We start from the raw sequence: 7,581 nt of genomic DNA, 5'->3' as shown, positions 1-7,581 counted from the left end.
ACCAGGGGATCCCAGTACCAGCCACTGGTGGACAGAGCAGTCGGACCAGGACTGCTGGACCAGGCAGACCCACCTGGGCCCCACCTGGCCTCCGACTCAGTGAAGAACTCACCGGAGCTCTGGAGAACCACGGCCAGGTCACCGCCCGGTTTCACATTTCAACACAGGACAGACAGAGATGATTCAGATGCTCCGACGGACACACACACACACACACACACACACACACACACACACGCACGCAACGAGAGGAGACTGTTCATCTTCCACAGGTCCTTTGATGGAATATTGTGCGTGTGTTCGGAGAACCGGTTCATCAAACAGAACACAGACGCACAACTTTATTTCTTGAACTGAACATTTAATATCTGATGATTTAAAGCTTTAACCCACTGTTGCTCTCCACTGCCCCCTGCTGGCTGTTCTGTCCCTCAGGAGTCACCTGCTGCTGTTAATGATTCACTAAAGGTGAGGACATTTACACGAAACAAAATTCCTTTTTGTTCCAAACTAGCTGAGGGCTAGTGGAACTGTGAAGCTGTTTGAGGGGAATTCTTTGGTCATGAACCAGTGATCACCAAGCTCCTTGAACTGGAAACTAACAAATAAAATGCTAATAATTTAGCACAAAAAAAGCCAAGAGAATCTAAGCAGGAAGAGATAAGAACAGACTGATGTTGTTTCTGTCAATGTATGAAGCGTAGAAAATGTATTTGGTTAATAAAACACACACACACACACACCCCTGCATGTGTTTGTCAGCCAGGCTCCGTGGTGACTCGGGGGGCGCAGTGGGAGGGGAGAGGCCAAGCTCGGGTCTCCAACTATCTCTCCTCTCTGCTCACCAGCTCATAAATAATCCCACAACGACTTCATGACGCGAGGGAAGCTGCGGCTGGAGATGAAGGACAGAGGGAGGAAGACGAGGGGTTATCTTTTCATAAACAGAGGAAAAACAGCAGAACGCTGTGGCGAAGGTGTGGCGGAACATCAACACTCGTCTGTGTCAAGTCAGTGCACCCAGGCAAGGAAGAAGTCCTAGAATTACGATGTGTTTGTTGGGTGCAACCAAAAGGTCAAAACTCCGTATAATTAAATGGCGACAACCACCAAATCCTCACATTTCAGTTGGGATGTAGCGTTTCTTTTTAAATCTTCACGGATGAAGAGGCAGGCAGACGTCTGAGCATCCCGCTCCTCTCAGGTTTCTCGTCTCATCAGAGCTCACTGTCCTGAGGAAGCTCCTCTGGCAGGCTGCTGAGGAGCTGAACGCCATGATGTTGTTGTAGCTGACAACAGCGACGAGCGCAGCTGTTTTCCTTCTCCTGAAATTCTATTGAATTCCTCTTCACCACAAGGACCCCTGCCACTCAGGTTCTCACGATCCCTGTCAAAGAGTCACTCTGTGGGCTGTGAGAACCACCAGCAGCCTGGCCGTCGGAGGTCCGGAGCTGCGGTCTGCTCCCTCGACGCATGCACACAGACACAAACAAAAACACATGAAAACATGTCGGAACACACATGGCAGCCGACTGCATCGCCGCTGTCACGGTTCCCCAGACGGCTTCACAATCTACACGTCACATGACGGGTGGATTGATGATTCCTGTTGTGTTCCGGGTTGGACAAGTTGCGATGTGCTGATCATCACGCGGCTCAGGAGAGCAGGTCAGGGAAGAGGTCACTTTGTAGTCAGACAGGAAGTGGTCCTGTCAGCTTGAGGTCTGTCTGTAGTCCAACAGGAAGTGGTCATCTCCTGGCTCCTCCCCCAGCAGCCAATAGGATCGCTCCATGTGATTGTGGTGATTGAACCAGTAAATCAGCTCTGGTGAACAAAAGTTGATGATCTTCCAGGTTCAGTTCATCAAGATCATCTTCACTAATGAACCCTCTGATGATGCTGGAAGCCTGGATGCTACATTAGCAGTGCTAAGCTAACGGTAGCCTATGGAGGAGCTACACCAGAGTTGCCTGCTGTGTGACACTGCATGATAAGAGATCCACCAACATCTTGCCAGCTGTAATGTTTACTCCTAAATATATTTATCACTAAAAAACTTTATTTATTGTAAATGGTCGGTCCCATGGCCTACCTGCAGTACCTCACCAGCCCACCAGGGTTAGGTTCATGCTGAGCTGATTCCTGCAACCAGACTTCATCCATCAGACATGATCAACATGGTGCAGAGGTCCAGGCGTGCATTTATAGAGAAAGATGCCATGTTTAGAGAAAAATAACAACAGGGAAAGAAGTATCCAGAGAGTTATAGTAGTACTTAGTGGTACTGCAGCTGTAGTGGCAGTAAAGTTTCACTTCAGCCTGTGAGTGACTGTGGATCAACATCCCCATCTTGTGTTCACTGATCCTGGAAGTGTAACACCGGCAAACTCGGCACGTCTTGAGCCAGATTTATGTTATATAAAAAACTACATTACCCCCCCCCCCCTCCCGAGTTACTGTACCATTTGGGCGATCAGCAAAAGTTGGTCTCACCCATGAAGTCATCATGTTTACATTCTCTCCCATGGTGACGCTGGGGTGGAAGGAGGAAGACCTGCAGCCTTGAGATGTGGATCTCTGCTTCCCAACCTGTTCAAACCCAAGATTGATTTCAGCATTCATGAGACCGGACCAGTTGTGTTTCCACTGGTTCCAACGTCAGGAGCGCATCAGTCTGGAGGTTCTCGAGGTTCTGCATTCTGACACTGGAGACAAACCCAACCTCTTCTTAAACGTCAGTTTCTTTGTGGGGAAAACATTGCTGAGAAACAGATTCTGGCGTCTTCACTTTGGTCCACAGAAAAGAGGCAAACTGTAAATTGTGAATAAATGGGATCAGGAACATGACAAATGCTTGTGCCTCCACTGAAGTGACGAGCGGGTCACTGCTTGTTTTGGTGATCTGACCTTTAGTCTGAATGCCAAATGGATGAAAACCCTTAGGAAAAGTGCTGTTCATCCCTCCGGAGCAGACGTGGAGACTGCAAGTCTTGCAGTTTTGAGGCTATTGTGGCCCCTTGTGGTACTTGATGTTGGATTTTTCTATAATTATAATGTACTGTACTATTTGGAATGATCCTGTTAATTATATGTTTTTTAAAATGCATGTTTCATAGAATTTAACCCAATTTGTAACCGTACAGACTTTTATGGGTGTGCTGAGTCTGGCTCGGATCAAATCTGGAACCGTAGCTGGAGTGTCGTGTTTATTTTCATGTGGGGTTTTGCTGTAATTGCTGAACAAAAATATAAAATATGGAGGCACTTTTTCAACTGTGGGCTATTACTGCTGCCCGTGTTTGTGACAATATTTCTGCTGCTGCATTTTTGTTCAAGACCCAGAAAACATGTCAGCACCGCAGCTCATTAGCAGCCGCCGGCTTGTAGGAGGAACGTCATTAACATCTGTTTGCGGTCCTCACGGGGAGGTTGGAGGCCATGTGGGAACAAAACAACAACACTCAGGAGGAGAGCGTGGACCATACACGGGTTCCCATGGCTGCGTCCCCCCCTCCCCCCGTTGTTTCTCTTCCTCCCTTCCTACTTTCCTTCATCACCCTCTCCCCCTCTTTACCTTCCTTCATCCGTTCGACCTGTGTCTCCTTGCAGAGGTGAGTCGCACAACCGCAATAGAAGTTAGCTGCGATGGACGTCCGGGTCCCTGGAGAACCCACCAGGTTGCTGGTTAAGTGCCTGAACTGAAATCTCATTTTAAAGTTTTGGGTTCCAGCACAAAAACACCAGGAAACACCACACTTGTGAATATGGAAGCTTTACATGTGTCTTAAATCCAGCTATCATGAACAAGAAGTTTAGTACAGAAGTAGTGGAGGCCATTAAAGGTCATCAGTGGTGGTGACCTTGAAGTCATGTGACTCTGGTGTAGCTCCTCCATAGGCTAACGTTAGCTTAGCACTGCTAACCGTAGCATCCAGGCTTCCAGCATCATCAGAGGGTTCATTAGTGAAGATGATCTTGATGAACTCAACCTGGAAGATCATCAACTTTTGTTCAGAGCTGATTTACTGGTTCAATCACCCAGCATCCAGAATTCATTGCTGATGTTTGCTTCTGCTTGGGCTTGTTGGGCTGAGGGTGGAGGCACTGCGAGTGGGCCTCAAATCTCCACATCCATCTACATTGTACGTGTTTGTCGATGCTGATGGGGGCCGGCGGTGACAAATGCCTGTCTGCTGTCCTTTGATCTGGGATTGAATGCTGGTTAAACTTCTTCTCTCTGCAGATAAAACTGATTCTATCAGGCACCGGAGGATTTTGGCCAGGGAGAAAGAGGCCCTAGCAAGCCGCCGCCAACTGCTTCCATTGGACAAAGATGAGGCTGAATGCTGAGCTGCCGGTCCTGGTGCAGGTGCTGGACGCTGCTAGGAACACAGGTCCTGAGATGGAAGATTGAGAGGTGATTTCTCCTGCTCGCCTGGTGTGTTTGATGTGTGTGTGTGTGTGTGTGTGTGTGTGTGTGTGTGTGTGTGTGTGTGTGTGTGTGTGGGGACACGTCGCTATCATCTGCACAGAATGTTCTATTAATATAACCGAGTCTGAGAGGTGCACAGACTCTGAAGGAGGACAGTCGGTGTGGTTATGTGTAGTAAAAAGGTGAATTCAAGAAAAACTCGCCCATTGTCTCAACCCGCCGCGACGCCGGAGTGAGACGGCGATGAAGAGCATGTAGAAACAACAGAATTACAAACATTGACGTTCTCTTCCTCCTTCGGCAGCCCTGGCTCAGGACCAGCGCTCAGTCTGACGGCCTCCCTTGGGGTGAGCAACTCCAGGCCTGAATTCCTTTGTGTTATTTCATGTTTTCCTCTCCGCCGCTGCAGTTTCCCCCTGGAACAGGCTGTGTACCAGCCCTCATTAAAGGAACTTCACTAATGTCAGCAATGCAGTAAAACACCCAGCACAGGCGGCGATGGGAGGAATACGAGCGCAGCGCCGCCACACACAAACACATGGAGGCCTGCTGCCTTCTGTGCATCGTTCAGGCACCGACACATTAACACCTCCTCCTCATCCGTCTTCGTTTTCTTGTCATATTTACGTTCGGGGGGGGAGGGGCTGAAGGAGAGCAGCCTCACTGACGGGAGGCGTTTCCGGTGTGTCGGGGGGGTCTGTGAAGGGTCAAGCCTTCTTGTGTGAATCACGTAAACTCTCCGCTTGCAACTCTCCCACTGTGGACAAGCAGTCAACGTGCACAGCCCTGCGTCGGCGCCCGCGCGCTGACCTCACATCGCCAGTCTTTTACACCTCGCTCATTCAATCACAACCAAAAGCCTCTGGAGTTTCTCTCCTTCGTTGAAGAAGTTTGCATTTCCTTGCTTCTTGGCCCGGTGGAACCGTTCCTATCTCACTACCTCACACGCTGAGTTCTGCAGTCACGTCCAGAACCCCCTCGCTATCTAGAACAAGTTTGAGAAGGTGGAGTATTGGCCATGATGGAGGAGCTCCTTCAGCCAATCAGTGGGAGGAACCTCGGGACGCCATTGCTGAGAAACATCTCTGCTTCCTCCTCCTGCTCTTTAGCTGCTGGAGTTGATTCTATTCCTGGAGGAACTGCACCCACTGCTGGTTTCGTGCTGCCCCCTGGTGGTTTGGAGTCTGGCATTTGTGCTAAAGTTCCACTTGAAACAGGAGGGAATGGAGCGTGAACACCTGCGTACCTGAAGCTTGACTCAGTAGAAGCCACAACCTCGCCCACACGTTTGTGATGATCTAAAGCTTTAAAATGGACTTTGATCAATAAGGCATCATTCAGGGTGGATTTTTGCTTTGACGGCGCTGAACGGGGACACTGGAACCTTCTTATCTTTATTGATTTTGACGTCAGTTTGTTGTATTGATTTCTTCCCGTGAGAAAATCTCACTGCAGGGTTTCATTGTGAAGCAGCAGAGCAAACACGGCGGCGGAGGATGAGGGTCGCCCTGTTTGTCTTCTCGCGCTCCTGTCAAAGTTTCTTCCTCTTTTTCAACCTCGTGTGAGCTCGGACGCTGTGCACATCTGACCCCAGAGCTGCTCCAGGAGTTCAGGCCTCTGAGCATCTCACCGCTACTCAACACCGTGGCTACAGCATCAAAAATGCTTCTTCTTGAAACTCCTAGACCAAAGTTTGTGTGAACCTGCCGTGCTTCTGTCAAGCTTTCGTGTGGACCTGCTCACTCAAGCACCTCGCCAGCTTCTCTGCATTTATGGGAAGTTTTCCAGCTTTAACACGATCAACACAGTGTGGCACGAATCTGTCTGAATGGTTTTTTTGAATCTTTTCCTTTCTCACCTGTCCAACAGAGAGGCTGCTCCTCACGCGCCCGTAGCTCAGCCTTTAGGTTCTTGACGACTCCTCCAGAGAGCAAACGAACCCAGGAATCCCTGGACTGCACCGAGCCTTTCACCCTCCTCCTCTCACCTGTTGCTCGTTCCATAAAAGACCTTTTTCTTTTTGCTGTGGTTTCTTCTGGATCCGTGCTCGCCCCCCTGGACGCTGCTCACCCAACACCGACCCAACAAGGCCTTGATACCGGCTTTAGACTTCCTGGTTTCAGCTTTGACGGCCAGCTAATCTGTCCAATCAGGTGCAGTCTGGTTTCAGCTGTTGATTGACAGCTGAACGGGCCAACCAATCTAGCTGGTAGCAGTCTTTGATTGAGTGGAGTTAAATTTGGCCCTGCATTCCTTGTGCATGAGGGATTTTGATGCTTCCTTTGTAAACACCGTAGTTTATTGATAACAATCGAGACTTCATAACGAATTCAGGGATTAAAACAAAAAGTACATAGAAATCTGGGAGCCTGGCCCTGACGGTAGGGTTGAATGTGTGTGGATTCATGACGTGAGCAGCTCGCGTGTGCAGTGTCCAGTGACACTTTTAAATTCATTTTGCAGGTCGAGGGTCGACGACCCCTGAGCGACGGCGGAGTCGCGTTTCGGCCTGATCTGAACATGCAGCACGACCTGGCAGTTGGGTTTAGTGTCTCCGTCCACTGCTCGTTTACAGCTGAGGCGACAGGAGGAAGTATTTGGTAAGTGGTGCACCTACAGGCACTTTCCCAAGACTGTAAAAATACACCAGCCGAAAATAGACACAGAGTTGGTGACTGAATCACAAGAAATGTTGAGACACAATCAGCGAAGAAATCACGCAGAAAAATGACCTGTAAAACAGTTTCAGCCTTCAGCTTCATCAGGGACATCATACTTGTGCATTAGGGTTGATAGTTGATGTTTATACTTGTGTACACACACACACACACACACACACACACACACACACACACACACACTGACTGTAAGAGAGAAGGCCCATCCTCATGTGTGGAGGAGTCATTTGTGCAGCGCTGGTGTGATGAACACCCATCGACCCTCCAGATGAAAGCGTACTCTCATTGCTGTTTGGCTTGAAAGGCTCCCAGCAGCTCTCAGACCAGTTTACCAGTTTAATTGGTGGTAAACGAAGCCGAGCGGAAACAGCTTCACTAAACGTGACACGTCGCTGTAATTTGTTGCAACCAACCTCTGGATGAGATGTCCTTGGAGAAGTTCTGACAGCCTGGACGGCGACGCTCTGTCG

Source organism: Aulostomus chinensis, chromosome 8 (assembly GCF_037954235.1).
Source record: "Aulostomus chinensis isolate RoL2024-O1b breed Wild chromosome 8, RoL_Achi_v1.0, whole genome shotgun sequence".
In the NCBI taxonomy this organism is placed as follows: domain Eukaryota; kingdom Metazoa; phylum Chordata; class Actinopteri; order Syngnathiformes; family Aulostomidae; genus Aulostomus; species Aulostomus chinensis.
Note: the sequence above shows the minus strand (reverse complement) of the source record.